Below are 20,816 nucleotides of genomic sequence, written 5' to 3'. Positions count from 1 at the left end.
CCTCATATAATGTCATAGCAAGAAAGTGGCCAACTACAAGTCAGGAAAAGTGCCCTCCTCAGAACCCAACCATGCTTGACCTCCTGATCTGAGACTCCCAGCCTCCAGTACTTTGAAAAACAAATTCCCATTGTTTACCCCACCCAGTCTATGGTATTTTATTAAGGCAGCCTAAGCTGATGGATACGAGAATCATACTTAGTGACTCACTTGAGTTCTAAGCTATGAGAACTTCACAGATTAAAAAAGGAACAATTAAAAGGCTATGGGAGGGGACTGGTGTTGTGGCTCAGTGGCAGAGCGTTTGCCTCACACATGTGAGACTCTGGGTTCGATCCTCAGCACCACATAAAAATAAACAAACAACAAAAAAAAGATGTTAAAAAACATATATATATTTTAAAAAAAGAATTTACAAGAGGGCTGAGGTTGTAGCTCAGTGGTAGAGCACTTGCCTCACACACAAGGCCCTGGGTTCAATCCTCAACACCACATACAATAAAAAAATAAAAATAAAGATACTGTGTCCATCTACAACTAAAACAATTTTTTAAAGAGAATATAATTTTTATAAAAGTTTAACTTGGGGCTGGGGATGTGGCTCAAGCGGTAGCGCGCTCGCCTGGCATGCGTGCAACCCGGGTTCGATCCTCAGCACCACATACCAACAAAGATGTTGTGTCCGCCGAAAACTAAAAAATAAATATTAAAAAATTCTCTCTCTCTCTCTCTCTCTCTCTCTCTCTCTCTCTCTCTCTCTCTCTAAAAAAAAAAAAAAAGTTTAACTGGAAGTGTGAACCTGCTTTCTACATATAAAATCTTCTGGAATTTTAGACCCAAGTCTGAAGAGACCACATTTATATTTGTGTGTATACACATATATACATATTTAAGTGTGTGTGTGTGTGTGTGTGTGTGTGTCTGTCTGTCTGTCTGTCTGTCTGTCTGGACAGCAATACACTGGATAGTCCTCACATCATGGATTTTTTTCCCAGTACCAGGGTTTGAACACACAGCTTCATACATAGTAGGCAAGCAGTCTACCACGGAGCTACATGCCTCGCCCTTTTCTTAGTGTCTTGCTAAGTTGCCCAGGCTGGCCTGGAACTTAGACCCTTCCTGCCTCAGCCTCCTAAGTAACCACAATTACAGACAAATGCCACTGTGCCCAGTTTAGACCTTAATTTTGTTTTAATTTTTAATTTTTTATAACACTGGGTAGAATTCCAGGTTTCAATCTTGTAGGCAAGTGGAGAAGAAATTGCATTCTCATAAACCCTCAGTTTCATGCTCAGTCAACTCCTGAGGCTTTAAAAATGACCACAGCTACCCACCTTCTATGGTTGGAAGGCACTTTCCATTGGATGGTAAAAAATTACATACTACTAAGGAAAGATCAGAACTGGATAAGATACAAAGTTTCTTAATAGACCAAATCTTCTTGATTTAAAAGTGACAAAAGATTTTGAAAATACTTTTCACTTTTACTAAGTTTTTAAATTAATTAATATCTTTCTTTTATCTCAAACTATTCCCACCCTTTAGCTGCAGCTATCCCGATATATAAAAAGAAATAATATTGTAGGAGGCACTTTCATAAGGATATATTTATTCTGTCCTTATCTCTATTTCTGATCTAATGTAACAAGTCAAGTTTATGAGCAATTGAAATCATGAGCATAGAGAAAAATAAATAAGAAAACCCAATTATGATCCGCAAGGAGAACAGATATAAAATACAGATGGTTTTTGGTTGTGACCAAGAAGATAAGCAAAACATTGAGACAGAGAAAGACCAAGGAAACATAGACCTGAAAATCAAAGGCAAATAAAATAGCTGCCACACTCACAGTTTCACAAATGCCTAAGCTCCAAGAACTCAGGCAGAAGGAGTTTTATCATTAAAACAAAAATTCTAGAACTAGACAAATGGCCAAAAGCTTGCATATTCAAGAGGAATATGGAAGTCCATATATAGCTGAAAGTGGTATATGGATGTTTTCTTTCAGAAAAGATGTGTTCAATAGCTCTAAGCATTGATCTAGAGTAGAGAGGTGAAAAAAATGAAGATATATGCTATACTATCCTGAAAAGTTTCAGAAGGTCGAGCGACATGTCACTCCTAATCACCAGATTTTACTTCATCTGAACATCTTTACGTGTTATTAACAACTGATATTTTAAACCAATTTATGTTGTGATTTTCCAAACATATCTTGATTGTTTCACAAATAAACAAGCTCTAGAAGCAGATAACTGTGGGCCTTCCTTAAAGATACAAGGAAGGGAAGATAAAAGATACAGTGACTTTCCCCCAAAGTCTATAATAACCAAATGTTCCATGTTAATCTCAAAGTTATATTAGTAAGTTGAAGAATCAAAATAACAATTGGAGTTATTCAAGGAAAAACTTGCCACAATTATCCCAGTTTAAAATTAGTGGGGCTTAACTATCCAGATCACTTTGTTAGTTTCTGTCACTCAAAAGTGGTTTGAACTTGATCTGACTTTAGCAGCAAAACAAGAGGCATGGACTCCCATACTGAATTCATCACCTAATGTCTCAGGAGACATTTTCCCAATAGTCTTGAGATAAGAAGACAATTTGTCTTTTTTAATTTTATATTTTGCTTATAGACTGTTAAGAATATGGAAAAAATTTTTCAGGGGGAAACAAAATTGTTGTTTCTTTCCCTGTTAATTAGAAAAATTAACCTGGACTGAGTAACTCTTTCAAGCCCTTTCTTTCTACACATTTGTAAAATACTTGTAAAAATTTTATACATATATTGGGATCACAACTCCTACTTAAAATGCATATGTAAGACCATTTTACTCTATTATTCAAAAGATGCAAAATAGGTGTCCCTCAGCTAATAAATAAGCCACCAGAATTAAACCCTATCAGCCATTTAGGCCCACCCTATTAGTTTTAAACTAACCATAAATATTAGAACTAGCTCTTTTTTTTAATATTTATTTTGTAGTTGTAGTTGGACACAATACCTTTATTTATTTATTTTATGTGGTGCTGAGGATGGAACCCAGGGCCTCACACATGCAAAGCAAGCACTCTACCACTGAGCCATAATCCCAGCCCTAGAACTAGCCCTTGAGCACAGGAATTGTAGCAATGAAAATACAAATTGAGCGGAAAAACCAAAATACATTTATTTCTGTCTTTTCTCTCTTTACAAAATAATCTTTGGATTTTTTTTTTTTCCCTAGGACATGTATGCCTGGGATTGGTAATGAACTTGAAAACAGGGATTTACTCTCATTCATTACTTTAACTACTTGGTACCAGTTACTTTGCCAGGTGTGAGATACCAATTCGATCTCAACAAGATACATGAATATCATTCTTTAACAAGAGAGTATCTAGATCTTTACTAATCAAAATGTAGTCTACAGATCAGTATAATGGATATCATCTCGGGGCTTTATAGACATGCAAAATCTCAGGCTCCCAATGCAGAACTGCTAATTCTGAATCTGAATTTCCTCAAGGTCTTTAGATGATTCAGATATTTTAAATACTGCAGGTATTCAGAAGGCACAAGATTGAACAATGCATAAGAGACCAAGGGAACTTTACTAAGTACATTTATAGAAATATAAACCTACTTTCAAGAGCTATCCATCTTGGCACAAGTGTACAGCAACCCTGGGAGCAAACTTTCTAGAACATCTTTTCCAGTCAAGATGCTTTTATTACTCATTTTGTGTTTGTCAAATATTATATGCCCCTTAAACAGCAAGAAATAGATTTCAGTTCCTCTCTAGGAATTGTGAACACTTAAATGGTGAGTGGGCAGCACATTAAAAAAAAAAAAGCAACATTTAGTCACAAAAAGAAACGATTATGTTATTTCTGAGTGTCACAGTGTGCTTTCTTTTAAATACTAAGAATTACTGGTTTCATTTTAATATCAGGCCAAGAAGAAAAAATTACAAGCAGTTTTTAAAGAGCAAGGAACTCACCGTGATCACGTATCAGTCTACAGACATTGATCAACAAACTTAGTGCCAACTTGGTTTAAAGAAGATGTGATCTAATGTTCAGGAAATGTCCCTACATAATTATATTACACTTTATTTAGAATAAAATTCTAAACTATTATTACTGGATACCACAGAGGCTGTTGAAGGCGTAACTTTTAAAAAATCATAGTTATAGCTGCAAACTACTAACTGAATAGCCTTTGGTCTTGGGCTGTCTTTTCTCTTTACAAAATAATGCCCTGCCTTTGGAAGGATTTATTGAGTGGCCTAACCATGGTCATAGGAACTCCAGTTAAGCACTCCAAAAAGAAGGTGACATAGTCCTAAGACATATTTGGGAGAAAAATGCATAATAAGAAATTTTAAAAAAACTCCTCTTAGGACTTATCAAACTATCAAAAGATGAAGATGACAAGGACATGCTGCTGTTTTGTTTTATCTGATTTTACAGATGACTGTCTAATTCTTCATGGCAAAACATACAAGCACAGAACCAGGCTGGACTAGGTCAAATTAAAAGCAATTAGAATGCTCTGGTTTCTTATCATGGTTTCATTTGCCTACTTCTGACTTGTTCTTCATGAAGCTCAGGCTCCTGGAAGGCGTCCTTCCTATTGTGTACACACTACTGATGACCTGCCAAAAGATAAAATCTCTCTAGTGGTTCTTGTTCTATGTGATTTTTGAGTTCTGATTTCCATGATTGAGTCTGTTTTACTGTTCACGGAGTTAAGTCTATCAGAAAGTCTAACAAAATTTCAGACAGACTACACAAAAAAGGTGAAAAATCTAACCCTTAGAGTGTCATAAACCTGGATGCCAATCTAAGTTCATGCTTTACATTTTGGGGCAGGATGCTCAGCCTCTCTGAAATAAGATTGCTCACAAGCATGTTAAAAAAAAATTACAAATGATGTATGATGCATGCAAAGTACCTATCATGGAACCTCTGCCTGTAGAGTAAGGTTTGCCATTATTATCAGAAATCAACTATAACGCAGTCCACATCAACTTCCCAGTTCTATTAGATACACAAGACCGTTGCTTCCATTTTTTATTCAACCCTGTTTAACTTTGTGAGCCTATTTCTAACCTTGCTAATCCTGTAACCTAAGATTGTTATGAGAATTAAATGAGTCACAGCATGTAAATCTTCCAGTATAATAGGTAATACACATCCACAATATGTACTGAATGAACCTACTGTTTTCTTCTCTCCCATTTCTTATATAGCATATCTATGACTTTTTCTTTCTTTCTTTTGTTCTTTTTTGTTTTTGTTTTTTTTCTGTTTGTTTTTTTATTTTTTCCCATCTGCTCAACCTCTTTTCCTATTGGGAAGTGTATCTCCCCTACTCCCTGTACTTGTTTGTTTTGTTTTGTTTCAAACTAAGGATGATACTGAGGGCTTCATACATGCTAGGCAAACACTCTACAAATACTACCACTCCGCCACATCTCCACCCTCCCAACTCCCTTTAGTTTAGTGGTTTTTCAACTGTGTATCCCTGCCAAGAGGCAAGTACCATGGATCTTCTAAGTATAGTGATTGGTTTAGCTAGAGTTATGAATTCACCCCTAGCCAATCAGAGTTCTTCTAGGAAGATTATTAAATACAGGGCTAGAGCAGATCTGACTATATATCTGCTGTCTGTCTCTTCTGAGAGTAAGGAAAATGTGGGCTTATAGTTGGCTGTGGCCTGCATATCATTTGAATACCTAGATATAGCTGTGTCTGAACCATCCACTTCCCAGAATGCCAAATTACAAGAGAAGAGCCTCTGTCACTTGTAACAGAGGAGTATAATGCACAAGTAATAGTATGAAAGGAAACACCAAAACAGAGTAAGATGCAATATTCGAAGAAAATGAGAAATCAGTAAAACTACTATATTACTGTCAAAAGCTCTCCAGAAAGCACAGGAAGATTTGCACAATTTGGGATTTGCACAACAATAAGGTTATCATAAAGAAGATAAAATTATTTCTGGTCAGGAGTAATAATGCACACAAAAACATAAGCATTAAGTATGGTATGCAGCATATAATATTTGAAAGAACAAGAGAATGAATACAGACCATGTATCAAGGAGTTAAAAGACAGATTAAAAAGCATAGATCATGTTTAGTTGCAGAGGAGTTGGAAATGAAAGGAAGATGAAGTGGAATGATAACCAGTCTTTAGAACCAAGCCACGAGTATGTTCTTGGGTATGACCAAGAGTCATTTAAAATCTTGTAAACAAGATGGCAATAAGATGGTCTTTGTGAAGTTAACGATAAAAGCAGAAGCTAAAACTGAAGTTGAGACGACAGAGATGGTGAAAGAATTCTCAGACATGGCTGAGAATCAAGATTAGAAAAACCAGTGGAATTATTACCGGGATAAAACAGGGGCAAAAATTAATGGAAATTATGGAAAGTCTCAAAAAAATAAGAGGCTGAATAGTTTTGAGATGGAAGGGAAATCAAAGAAAAGTTGAAAATGTCATTGGTGATATGAGGGCAGTTTCAATGAAGCTGTGTTACCAAAACTGGAAATGAAACCATGTTATCAAAACTAGAAAAGAAACCCCAGTATATTAAATCCCATGGGGTCAAGGGTGACTGCTAAATCATTCAACAACCACTATGGAACAGAAAAAGAACAATCAAATGATACCATTTGGTTACACTGAAACTAGATTTGGGGGGTTCCTGCAGTAAGCTCTTTAATTGCTGAATTTCAGGATCTCAGGGTAAGGGCTGGATTGGGGGCACTCTGAGAGTTTGAGGTATCTGTGAAAGTATTTCAATATTTTAATAACCAATGTAGCACTCTGTACATGTCCCTCTAAGCTGGGTACCTATCTGCCTGGCATAAAAAGTTGCTTGAAAATGAAGAACTTTCTACATTCCCAACACACAGAAGGGAGCACTGGCTAATTGAAAATCATTTCAATTGGCCTGAGACACACACTAAAGCAAAGTCTCCACAGTACCAATCTGTGGACTAAATGCATCAGAATCATCTATGGAGTAATTTTTACTCACTCCCTAGATAATCACTTCTTTCAGGAGAGGGAGACACAAAAATCTGTATTATTTGCAAATTCCTCAGACTGGGGGAAAAATAACATCAAAAGATTTATCTTTTATGTCTTTTTTTCTTCCTGTTTTATTTCTCATTTAGAAAAATGTTTAAAATATCAATAAATTTGCATTATCTGAAAATGCAGAAAGGAATAGCACTGGACAGAAACAAACAGTATTTTCCATTCTGGTATTAAAAATGTGTTAAAAACAACAACAACCAGGCTGGGGTTGTGGGCTCAGTGGTAGAGCCCTTGCTTAGCACATGTGAAGCACTGGGTTCCATCCTCAGCACCGCATAAAAAATAAATAATAAATATATTGTGTCCATCTACAAGCAAAAAAAAAAAAAAAAAAAACACAAAACAAAACCAACAGCAGCTGATGTGTATTGATTACTTAAAGAAAAATTTCACTTCCCCCAAACCCATGAGTTAAGGACATATTTTACCCACGTAACAGATCAAGAGACATATTGATGGTAAATAACCTGTCCAAGGATTCCTCTTTAGTATACTGAAATAGTTTCCTCAACAGCCTTCCTTGGAACAGTTCAGAGTAGGACACATACTGGGACCTTGCTGTACCCAGGCCAACCTCAGGAAAGACTGGTTTCAGAGAAGGTGTGCCACCTAAAAGCTGAGCTATTCTGGTTCTTTCTCCCACATAGTACTTTTCCTCTAAAGATCACAGAGCAAGGTCAAGAGAAATAGTGAAGAGGTTGGGGAGAAAGGAAAAGGAGGAAAAAAAGTTTCAGAAACTGCTTCCAGATGAGTAGGTAGTCCCTCCATGTGTGTAGCACCACCCTCCCTAAGGATGGATTGGATGTCATCTTACACATATGTCTGAATACAAACAGGACTTGAATTACAGCTGCCCATTCTCTGAGAATAGCAGTAATTCTGTGAAATACTCATTTACAACACAGCTAATACATTTTGGGGAGTCTAAAAAGATGGATACCTGACCCCTCTATTTCTCTTCCAATGCTCTTGATGAAAAGATGTAGTAAAGAATCTCACTGGACTTCCAGCAACCTGAACTTGCTCTTCTTATTCCTTTGAACCTCATTGGGCTTGGGGCCTCTTTCTTAAGATCTCCAAAACATACCACAAATCCTTCTATGTTCAACCATTCTGTCTCATGGAAAAAGCAACAGGCGTCTATGGAATTCAGGCCACCCCAAGTCACCAGTGTGGCCTGATGGATGTGGAAACTGGACCATGCCTTAGGGATGAGGCTTGTGTTGGTTGGTACACTGTCATTACTGCAACTTGAAAGGGGAAGTTCACATGAGGCCTGTGGTTGACTTTTCAACCCTGCTGGCGGGGGCGCACGCCAGTAAGGAAATTGCAATCCCTAAATAAACACCATGCTGGGAACTGAGCACCAGCAAGAGAGTGAGCAGGGGGGCTGCTGGCCTGGCCACAGTTGGCCAAGACAGAACAAACAAAGCTCAGATTTAAACATTGCAAGAATGTCACATCAATTTAGACTCCCCAGGAGGGCCCGTTGAGAATCAAAATCCCAGTCACAGAGCCTCCAAACTGTAGAATTTTTAAAGGAGGACACTTAATCCAATCCCTTAATTTGCCAAATGAGAATAATAGGAGCCAGAGGGGAAAGTGACTTGCCAAATGCCCAAAAGGAAGAAAGATAAGTCTCTAGGTCATTTATTATGCCACAGATCTTCTGGGTCTGGGTTTTCTTCCCCCCTCTGCTATTTTCTCCTTTCAAAGACACTTTTAAAGTCTTTTCAACATGGAGGGACTGGGGTTGTGGCTCAGTAGTAGAGCGCTTGCCTGGCATGTGTGAGGCACTGCCACATAAAAATAAATAAATAAAATAAAGGTCTATAAACAATTAAAAAAAAATTTTTAAGTCTTTTTCAGCATGGAACTATGTGTATTCAGAGCTATCTGCCTGAAATAAGCTTATTTAGCTCCTTCTCCAATGGTCCTTGCTCAAATGTACCCTCTTTTTTTTTTTTTTTTAAACAGATACAATTAAATTTCAAGACTAAAAGAGAAGGGATGGGGCTGGGGTTGGGGTTCAGCAGTAGAGTGCTCACCTCACGTGTGAGGCCCTGGGTTCGATCCTCAGCACCCCATAAAAATAAATAAATTTTAAAAAGGCATTGTGTCCAACTACACCTAAAAAAATAAATATTAAAACAAAATAAAATTTAAAAATTTAAAAAAAGAGAAGGGATGAAGAGGCAAGGGATTCCTTGAATATCTGTTATGTGCCAGGATTCTCCCATACCTTAGTCCTTTTTAATCCCCATCATAAACCTCTACAGATTGGTATCATGGACCCCATTTTACAAATGAAAAAACTGGAGTATAGGGTCTCAATTTTCATAAATAATCTAACCTTCTTCCTATGGAGCCTTCTCAGTTCAGAAAAAAAAAAAAAACAAGAATTAAAGAAGAAAAGTGTGCACTTTTAAGATTTTTATGATGGTTTTTCCTTTAACAGTTTTGTTTTTTTCCTAAATAATAACTCCTGATCATTCCTATATAGTTAATACACATTACTAAAAACATGAAGATCAAAGGGAAAAAAAATACCTTAGCTTCCCAACCAGATTGAATGCCAACACTGATATATTTTGCCCCAAGTTTTAATTGCACACTGATAAATATTGCCTTTTTATACCAAGAATTATATCTCAACTGTAAGTCTGAGGAATATATCTCCTAGTTGCTTATTGTATCCTTCTGTTTTTTACTTAAAGTAATCAAAATTATTGGTAATTTTCTGTGTAATATTTTAATTTTAAATAACAGTTTATTGGGATATAACACATCGTAAAATTCACCTCTTCAAAGTGGGCAATTCAGTGGTTGGTGTAATCATCCACACTATCTAAACCCAGAATATTTTCACCACAAAAAAGTCTTGTGTCCCTTAGCAATAGGTCCTCTTCTCCACTTCCCCATCTCCTAGAAATCACTCATCAACTTTCTGTCTCCAATATGGCTGTTTTGGACATTTAATATAATCAGATGATATGTGGTCATCTATGACTGGCTTCTTTCAAGGTTTTCAGGGTTCATCCATGTTATAACATACAGCAGTAATTCATTACTTTTTATTGCAAAACAATATTCCACTGTATGGATTTACCATATTTTAGTTCTTCATATAATGGATATTATACATTAGGTTGTTTTAGATTTTTAGCTATTATAAATAATAGGGATGTGAGCATTTGTGCACAGGTTTTTGTGTGGACATATGATTTTTATTCTTTTGAGTATGTACCTAGGAATGGCATTTCTGGGTCCTGTGCTATCTTTATGGTTTTGTTTATTTGTTTTGGTACTAGAGATTGAACTCAGGGGCACTCAACCACTGAACCAAATCCCAGCCCTATTTTTTTATGTTATTTAGAGAAAGGGTTTCACTGAATTGCTTAGCACCCTGCTTTTGCTGAGGCTGGCTTTGAACTAGCTACTCCTCCTGCCTCAGCCTCCTCCACGCATGCTCCACTGTGCCCAGCTCTATGTTTAACATCTTGAAGAATTGACAGTTTTCCAAGTGGTACTGTGCTATTTTACGTTTCCACATTAATATTTGGGGGTTCCAAATTTTCCTGCATCTTTCCCTAACACTCATTCTTGTCTGTTGTTGTTTAATTTTAGTTGTAATAGTGGGGGATAAGTTATATCTAATTATGATTTTGATTTGCATTATTCTAATGATAATAATTTTGCACATCCTTTTTTATCTTATTTGTATATTTTCCTTGAAGAAAAGTCAACTAAAATTCTAGATAAGGCAGAGGGGTGGGAGGGAAAGGGAGGGACAGGGGATTAGCAAGGATGGTGGAATGTGATAGAAATCATTATCCAAAGTACCTGTATGAAGACATGAATTGGGTGTCAACATATTTTATATACAAGCAGATATGAAAAATTGTGGTATATATGTGTAATAAGAATTGTAATGCATTCTGCTGTCATTTTTTAAATCAATAAAAAAAGAAGAAAAAGAAAAGTTAACTCAAATCCTTTGCCCAATTTTTAATTATGTTACTAGTTTTTTCTTGAGTTGTACCTTTATTTTTAAGTGAATATTTCAATTAATGTTATTGTACATAAGAAGTACCCAAATCATAGGTTTGGGGCATGATGAATACGGCAAAGTGAACACAGCTGGTTTCATGCCAACCAGATCATGAAACAGAATATAATCTGTAGTCTTTCCTGGCCCTCCTGAGTTCCACAATCTCCTTCTTCCTCCAAATTAACTACTATCTAGACATCAAACATCACTAATTAGTTTTGATTGTTTCAGGAACACATACAAACTGAATCATATTGTATATATTCTTTTGTATTTAGCTTCTTTCAAGATTATGTTGGAACTGGTATTTAATCATGGTGTCACAGATACAGGTTGGTCCTTCTCATTGCCCTAGATGATGACTGATGGCTACTTCATTTGTTTCAAGATTTTGGTTATTGTACATTTAGTTATGTTCGTACCTTTCCACTTAAATTAGGTCTTATAATAACTGCTGTGTGATTTGCTCCTAGATGTATTGGGTTTGTTAATACTGTGATATTGTTTTCTAAATTTCATTTTATAATTATAACTAATATTCATTTTTAAACAGTGACTATCATTTGGCTAAATTCATTGGTTAATCTAATAGTTATATGTGAATTGAAATTTTCTTCATATATAATTATGAGGCCTTTTTATGTGATAAAGACTTTTTATGTGTTAAAAAAGGTTTTATTTCTTCCTTTATAATTTTCATACCTAGGGTGTCAAAAACATTGTTGAACAGAAGTAATGGCAACAGACATTCTTGTCTTGTTTCTTATAGCATGGGGAAAACTCTCAGCATTTTACTACTAAATATGTTATTTTCGATAGCTTTCTTGTAGCTACCCCTTATTAGATTAAAAAAATCCACCACTTCTAATATGATTTTCTTAAAAGTTTTTTGGGGTGGATGGGGCAGAGGATAGATAGATCTTATATTTATTAAATGCTTTGTCTGCATCTACTTAAATTATACTAATTCATTTTCTTTATCCCACTAATTGTGGTGAATAACATTGATTGATATCCAAACACTAGTCTGTTTTTACAGTCCTACAATAAACACAATTTGGTTATGTCATTTTTCACTAATGTCTTAGTTCATTAAGATATTTTGTATCCATGTTTATTCAAGTTATTACTTGTAATTTCCTTTCTTATGATGTCTTTATTGGGCATTAAGATCAAGTTTATGCTGGTCTCAAAAGCAGATGGTAAGAGTTCTCTTTCTATTCCAGAAGTCTCTTTATGAGTTATTTAATTTCTTCCTCAAGCATTTGGTACAATTCACTGAAGAAGCAATCAGGACATGTAGTCTTTTTGTTTGGATTTTAAGGGATTTTATTTCTTTTGATGGCAAAATTTCTAATTATACAATCATTTTGTAGTTATAGGACTACATGGATGTTCTATTTCTTTTGCAGTTTTGACAAGTTGTATTCTCTAAAGAACTTAGCATTCACCTAACATTTCATTACTATTAACATAAGATTGCTAACAAAATCTTCTGTTCTTAGTGTTACTATGTATATAGTTATGCCTCCCTTTCATTTCTGAGGTTGGTTATGTGTGCTGTTTCTAGTTTTCTCAATAATTGTAGTTAGGAGTTGTCATTGTCCTTAATCTCTTTAGAGACCACATTTGGCCATGGTGTTCCTATCTACTATATGTTTGCTTTCAAGCTCACAATTTCAACTTTTATCTTTATTGTCGCTTTCCTTCTAAATTCTCATGGTTTCTTCCTTCTCTCAGCCAAACTAAATAATGTGCTCTTCCCCAGACTCTCCTTAAACTTTCTAGCCTTCTTGTCTTTGCTACAATGGTTCCCACTGTTTATAAACCATACTTCTTTACCAAAATCAAGACAACTTTTCAGTGGGCTGGGGTTGTGGCTCAGTGGTAGAGCACTTGCCTAGCATGTGTGAGGCACTCAGTTCAATTCCTAGCACCATGTAAAAATAAACAAATAAAGTAAAGGTATTGTGTCCATCTACAACTAAAAAAAATATTTTAAAAAAGACAACTTTTCAAGACCCTCCTCAAATGTTACCTCCTCCAAGAAGCATTCCCAACTCTCTTCTACTTGATATTCTTTGACTCCCCATAACTCCTCTTGCCCTTCTTAGGTTATTTTATAACCTGGTGTACACACTTCTTTCTATTAGTACATTAAAGACTGAAGGTTCAGTTTTTCTGAAAGGCCCACCATGGATCTAGACACAAAATAGTTGCTCAGTAAACACTGGTATTTGTGATTTAACTTCAGGAGTTATATTCACACAAACTAACCAAATTAATAGCAGGCCTTATTAACTGGCAACTCAGCCAAACATTTAGATTCATTCATATCATAAGAACACTTTGAGCAAAAAGGGAAAGAAATGTCATTTTTTATTCTTACTTGTTTCTAAAGGACAACCGTATATCACCCAGAGCTAACATTTAACTTGACATTTTACTTTTTTTGGCCATCACTAAAAACCCACATTTTTCCCCTTATTTAAGTAAAATAGTTTTAAAAATTGTCCCATTTAACTTTTAAGTTGAAAGATGAGAAGATGAGGACATCTCCCAAAGGAAAAAAATAAGCTAAGGGATAATTCTGGTATCATAAATAGATAGTGCCCATCAAAAACACAAGGTTTTGTAAATTGGAACAATTTATCACTCTACACTGTTTTAAAAATGGGTTGGGGGCCTTCAGAGCAAGAATTAAAATTCAGAGGGGGAAACAGGGCATATGCTGGCTGTAAGATACATATTTGGAAACTTATTTGGAGGCTTGATAACAGATTCATGTAAAATGCATCAGTATTGCCCTACAGCACAAAGTATAGTTCTGTGCCTATCAAAATACATCAAATAGGCATCTCTGGCCCTCTACCTTTTCTGTGATGCAAAACTCAGTGCACAATTTCCAAAATAAATGTTGAAAGAACAACCAGTTGAACCTACAGGCTATCTTCAGTAAAATCAGACAGGAGATGAAGAGAAAACAAGAGCATTGGGAAGAAACTTGTGCTCCAATTTTGCCAACACCTTAGCAGTAGGATTTTGAGCAGGTTGGTTATTCTAAGTCACAGCTTTTTCATCTGTGGAATAAGTATGGTTAAGAATATTCACAGATTTACTGCAAGCGCCTCATCCCCTTGTGTGATAGTGCCATTGAGGTGTCAAGGGTGGTTCAGGTGGCATTGTAGCCATTACAGATACTGTCTTGTTGCTATTATTTAATATCCACAAAAGGGACAGGACCATATTCTTTTATATGTGTTCAATGCTAGGGATTGAACCCAGGACCTCTCATACTAGGCAGCTCCTCTATATCTGAACCACGAGAAGAGGGGCCATATTTTTTTTTTTTTGTACCAGGAATTTGAACCTAGGGACATTTAGCCACTGAGTCACAGCCCCAGGCTGTTTTCAGGGTTTTTGTTTTTGTTTTTTTAATATTTTATTTAGACACAAGGGTCTTGCTGTGTTGCTTAGGGCCTCAATAAATTGCTGAGGCCCACTTTGAACTCAGGATCCTCCTAAGCTGCTGGGATTATAGGCTTGTGCCACCACACATGGTAAGGGCCATATTCTTAAGGCCTAAAAGCTATCTTGATTGGTTTCACTAGAAAAACCATTTTGGATACACTTCCTAGAAATACAGTGTCATTTGGGGATTCCAACATGGCGGCGGGCGCAGAGAGATCAAGTCTCTGACCTCTTCAGCTGTGCGGGCATAGGGAGTCGTAAACAGTCTAAATTCTGTTTGCTCAGGATCACTAGGCAATGTTGAACTGACGTGGATCTGGGGAGATCAGTCTGGGCCTCTCAGAACACACACTGAGCCCAGATCGGCTGAATTCAAGCTCCCGTTCGCCTGCTTCCCGCAGACAAACAGCTGTGACTCAGCACTAATCCATCCAGCTGAAACAACTGGTCGGCACTTCTGTTCATACGGAGGTAAATGCCAACCGAGCCTTCATAGGTAGTGGCCACAGGTTAGAAACGGGGCTTGGGAGAGACAGTAAGGACCCACCCGTTGCATTGGTCACCCGGCAAAGGGAAACGAACTGTCGCCATTTGCAAGAGATACCACCATGGCAGAGAACTGATGTCACCAGACTGCGGCGGAGGAGATAACTTCATTGAAACCTGCGGCTACAGGTATGTAATCCCCTAGCCTTCCCTCTCCACACATCGGGGAAACCTTAAGGGCCCCTCCCAGCTCTCCCATAAGGGCCCCTCCCAGCTCTCCCGTGAGCGCGATAGCCAGACCGAGGGAATAAGATGTGGCGCGGGACCCGTAGGCGGAACACCCGGCTACCGCTCTCACCAGTGCTGACAATTGAGGTCTCTTGCACCAGCTACTGGGGGCGTGGGTACTGGAGGGCAAGTAAAATTCGCTGAGGATTCTCAGCCCCAAGCTCTACAAACTTAGGGTCAGAGGGAATGGCAAACAGGGAGAGTGTGCCCAGTCGTCCATGAAAACAGGGCTCCCAGGAGCAGCAGATCTGGCGTGTAGCCAGTATTGTGGTGAGCGGCACCCATGAGAGGGGCCTGGCTAGAGGAAAAGTGGGGAAGTGACTAGACACAAGAAGAGGCCCTAGGTACTCAGGATTGGAGACTCGCCCAGTGTGGGAGGAGGAGCTGCTGCACAGTGATTGGTTCCCGCGTATTGACAGGAGAAACTTGGCGTGGTGGGCACAGCGCCACCTACTGGAAGAGAAGTTAATCAAACTCTAAGACTGCATTTATTAGTTTTTTTTTTCTCTTTTTTTGATTTGGGTTTTTTCTTTCATTTTCATTTTTCTTTCTTGTTTTTTAAATTTATTTTTAAATTTTTTTTAAAATTTTTTTTCTTCTAATTTTAATGTTAATTTTTTATTATTTTTTTAAATTTTTTTTTAATTTTTTTTTCTTTTTTTATTTCCTATTTTTTCTTCTTTTGTATTTTCATTTCTTTTCAATTTTCTTATTCCCCCTTCCTTGAATTCTACCTGCTTACTCTCATTCTCTTTAGTGACTTCTTCCCTTCCCTTCTAATACCTTTCCTCCCAAGCATCAAATAAATTTATAGGAGTAAACAGTAACTCAGCAGTCAAACAGAACAAGAAGTAACATGAGCAGCTTCAAAAAGCAAGGAAGAAAAGGAGTACAAACAATGCAGGACAGCCTAAATATTCAGGAGGACGTAGAGTCATCAGAAAAATGGTCATATAAAGAACTCAAGGAACACCTTAGACAGATGGAATGGAACCTTAAAGAGGATACGAGACAGCAAATTCAAGCAGCGAAAGAACACATTGAGAATGAATTACATAAACAGATAAAAGAAGAAGTTAAGCATCTTTATCAGGAGATAGAGATTATAAAAAATAATCAAACAATAATTCTAGAAATGAAGGAAATGATAAACCAAATTAAAAACTCAATTGAGAGTATCACTAACAGAGTGGAGCAAGTAGAAGCCAGAACGTCAGATAATGACGACAAAATATATCATCTTGAAAAGAATCTAGCCAACTCAGAAATGCTGGTAAAAAATCACGAGAAAAACATCCAAGAGTTATGGGATAACATAACAAAAACCAAACTTACGAGTCATTGGGATAGAAGAAGGTACAGAGATTCAAAACAAGGGAATGAATAACCTGCTGAATGAAATAATTACAGAAAACTTTCCAGAAATAAAAAAAGAAACAGATATACAAATTGAAGATGCATACAGGACACTGAGAACACAAAATCACAGTAGACCAACGCCAAGACACATTGTTATGAAGATATCCAATATACAGAACAAAGAGAAAATATTAAAAGCTACAAGAGAAAGGAGGCAGATTACATTCAGGGGTAAACCAATAAGGTTAACAACGGATTTTTCATCACAGATGCTGAAAGCAAGAAGATCCTGGAACAACGTATTTCAAACACTGAAAGACAATGGATGCCAACCAAGAATTCTGTATCCAGCAAAATTAAGCTTCAGGTATGACAACGAAATAAAAATATTTCATGATAAACAAAAGTTAAAAGAATTTGCAGCCAGAAAACCAGCATTGCAAAGCATTTTGAGCAAAACACTACACGAGGAAGAAATGAAAAACAATAACCAAAACCATCAGTGGGAAGTGCCTCGGTAAAGACAGAGGGCGAGGGGAAAGATAATCATGGAGAAACAAACTAAATTTTTTAAAAAAAGGATAAATAATCAAACATGGCTGGAAGTAAAAACCATATATCAATAGTAACTCTAAACATTAATGGCTTAAACGCTCCAATAAAGCGACATAGGCTGGTATCATGGATTAAAAAAACAAATCCAACAATATGCTGTCTCCAGGACACACATCTGATTGGAAAAGACATACACAGGCTGAAGGTGAAAGGATGGGAAAAAATATACCACGCACATGGTCCTCGTAAGCAAGCAGGGGTGGCCATCCTCATATCGAATAAAATCGACTTCAAGACTAAGTTAATCAAAAGGGATAAGGAAGGACATTATATACTGTTAAAAGGAACCATTCACCAACAAGATATAACAATTATCAATATTTATGCACCAAATAATGGTGCTGCGACATTCATAAAACAAATTCTCCTCAAGTTCAAGAATCAAATAGACCACAACACAATAATTATGGGTGACTTCAACACACCTCTCTCACCATTGGACAGATCCTCCAAACAAAAGTTGAATAAAGAAACTATAGAACTCAATACCACAATCAATAACCTAGACTTAACTGACATATATAGAATATATCAACCATCATCAAATGGATATACTTTTTTCTCATCAGCACATGGATCCTTCTTAAAAATAGACCATATATTATGCCATAGGGCAACCCTCAGTAAATATAAAGGGGTGGAGATAATACCATGCATTTTATCTGATCATAATGGAATGAAACTGGAAATCAATGATAAAAGAAGGAAGGAAAAATCCTACATCACATGGAAACTGAACAATATGTTACTGAATGATCAATGGGTTACAGAAGACATAAAGGAGGAAATCGAAAAATTCTTAGAGATAAATGAAAATACAGACACAACATATCAGAATCTATGGGACACAATGAAAGCAGTTTTAAGAGGGAAATTCATCGCCTGGAGGTCATTCCTCAAAAAAAGAAAAAAACAACAAATAAATGAGCTCACACTTCATCTCAAAGCCCTAGAAAAGGAAGAGCAAAACAACAGCAAATGTAGCAGAAGGCAAGAAATAATTAAAATCAGAGCGGAAATCAATGAAATTGAAACAAAAGAAACTATTGAAAAAATTAACAAAACTAAAAGTTGGTTCTTCGAAAAAATAAATAAGATCAACAGACCTTTAGCCATGCTAACGAAGAGAAGAAGAGAGAGAACTCAAATTACTAACATACGGGATGAAAAAGGCAATATCACAACAGATGCTACAGAAATACAGAAGACAATTAGAAATTATTTTGAAAACCTATATTGCAATAAAATAGAAGATAGTGAAGACATCGATAAATTTCTTAAGTCATATGATTTGCCCAGACTGAGTCAGGAGGATACACACAATTTAAACAGACCAATATCAATGGATGAAATTGAAGAAGCCATCAAAAGACTACCAACCAAGAAAAGCCCAGGACCGGATGGGTATACAGCAGAGTTTTACAAAACCTTTAAAGAAGAATTAATACCAATACTTTTCAAGTTATTTCAGGAAATAGAAAAAGAGGGAGCTCTTCCAAATTCACTCTATGAGGCCAACATCACCCTGATTCCGAAACCAGACAAAGACACCTCAAAGAAAGAAAACTACAGACCAATCTCTCTAATGAACCTAGATGCAAAAATCCTCAATAAAATTCTGGCGAATCGAATACAAAAACACATCAAAAAAATTGTGCACCATGATCAAGTAGGATTCATCCCTGGGATGCAAGGATGGTTCAATATACGGAAATCAATAAATGTTATTCACCACATCAATAGACTCAAAGATAAGAACCATATGATCATCTTGATAGACGCAGAGAAAGCATTTGACAAAGTAGAGCATCCCTTTATGTTCAAAACATTAGAAAAACTAGGGATAACAGGAACTTACCTTGACATTGTAAAAGCTATCTATGCTAAGCCTCAGGCTAGCATCATTCTGAATGGACAAAAGTTAAAGGCATTCCCTCTAAAATCTGGAACAAGACAGGGATGCCCTCTATCACCACTTCTATTCAATACAGTTCTCGAAACACTGGCCAGAGCAATTAGACGAAAGAAATTAAAGGCATAAAAATAGGAAAAGAAGAACTTAAATTATCACTATTTGCAGATGACATGATTCTATACCTAGAAGACCCAAAAGGGTCTACAAAGAAACTACTAGAACTAATAAATGAATTCAGCAAAGTGGCAGGATATAAAATCAACACGCATAAATCAAAGGCATTTCTGTATATCAGCGACAAAACTTCTGAAACGGAAATGAGGAAAAACACTCCATTCACAATATCCTCAAAAAAAATAAAATACTTGGGAATCAACCTAACAAAAGAGGTGAAAGATTTATACAATGAAAACTACAGAACCCTAAAGAGAGAAGTAGAAGAAGATCATAGGACACCCATAGCACAAGAGTTAATAACAAGAATCAACAAATGGGACTTACTTAAACTAAAAAGTTTTTTTCTCAGCAAGAGAAACAATAAGAGAGGTAAATAGGGAGCCTACATCCTGGGAACAAATTTTTACTCCTCACACTTCAGATAGAGCCCTAATATCCAGAGTATACAAAGAACTCAAAAAATTAGACAATAAGATAACAAATAACCCAATCAACAAATGGGCCAAGGACCTGAACAGACACTTCTCAGAGGAGGACATACAATCAATCAACAAGCACATGAAAAAATGCTCACCATCTCTAGCAGTCAGAGAAATGCAAATCAAAACCACCCTAAGATACCATCTCACTCCAGTAAGATTGGCAGCCACTATGAAGTCAAACAACAACAAGTGCTGGTGAGGATGTGGAGAAAAGGGTACACTTGTACATTGCTGGTGGGACTGCAAACGGGTGCGGCCAATTTGGAAAGCAGTTTGGAGATTCCTGGGAAAGCTGGGAATGGAACCACCATTTGACCCTGCTATTGCCCTTCTCGGACTATTCCCTGAAGACCTTAAAAGAGCATGCTACAGGGATACTGCCACATCGATGTTCATAGCAGCACAATTCACAATAGCTAGACTGTGGAACCAACCCAGATGCCCTTCAATAGATGAATGGATAAAAAAAATGTGGCATCTATACACAATGGAGTACTATGCAGCAATAAAAAATGACAAAATCATAGAATTTGCAGGGAAATGGATGGCACTAGAGCACATTATGCTTAGTGAAGCTAGCCAATCCCTAAAAAACAAATATCAAATGTCTTCTTTGATATAATGAGAGCAACTATGAACAGAGCAGGGAGGAAGAGCAGGAAGAAAAGATTAACATTAAACAGAGACATGAGATGGGAGGGAAAGGGAGAGAAAAGGGAAATTGCATGGAAATGAAGGGAGACCCTCATTGCTATACAAAATTACATATAAGAGGTTGTGAGGGGAATGGGAAAATAAACAAGGAGAGAAATGAATTACAGTAGATGGGGTAGAGAGAGAAGATGGGAGGGGAGGGGAGGGGGGATAGTAGGG

The 20,816-nt window shown here is 36.8% G+C and overlaps 1 protein-coding gene across 1 annotated transcript in view; it reads right to left on the bottom strand.

Annotated features, from left to right (window-relative positions):
* The window catches only part of ERC2 (ELKS/RAB6-interacting/CAST family member 2), a 908,750-nt gene that overhangs the window by 599,735 nt on the left and 288,199 nt on the right, over positions 1-20,816 (bottom strand).

The sequence above is a fragment of the Spermophilus citellus genome (assembly GCF_964194105.1).
Source record: "Spermophilus citellus genome assembly, chromosome: 3".
NCBI lineage: Eukaryota > Metazoa > Chordata > Mammalia > Rodentia > Sciuridae > Spermophilus > Spermophilus citellus.
The sequence above is the reverse complement of the archived record's forward strand: the minus strand, read 5'-3'. Positions and strand labels throughout refer to the sequence as shown.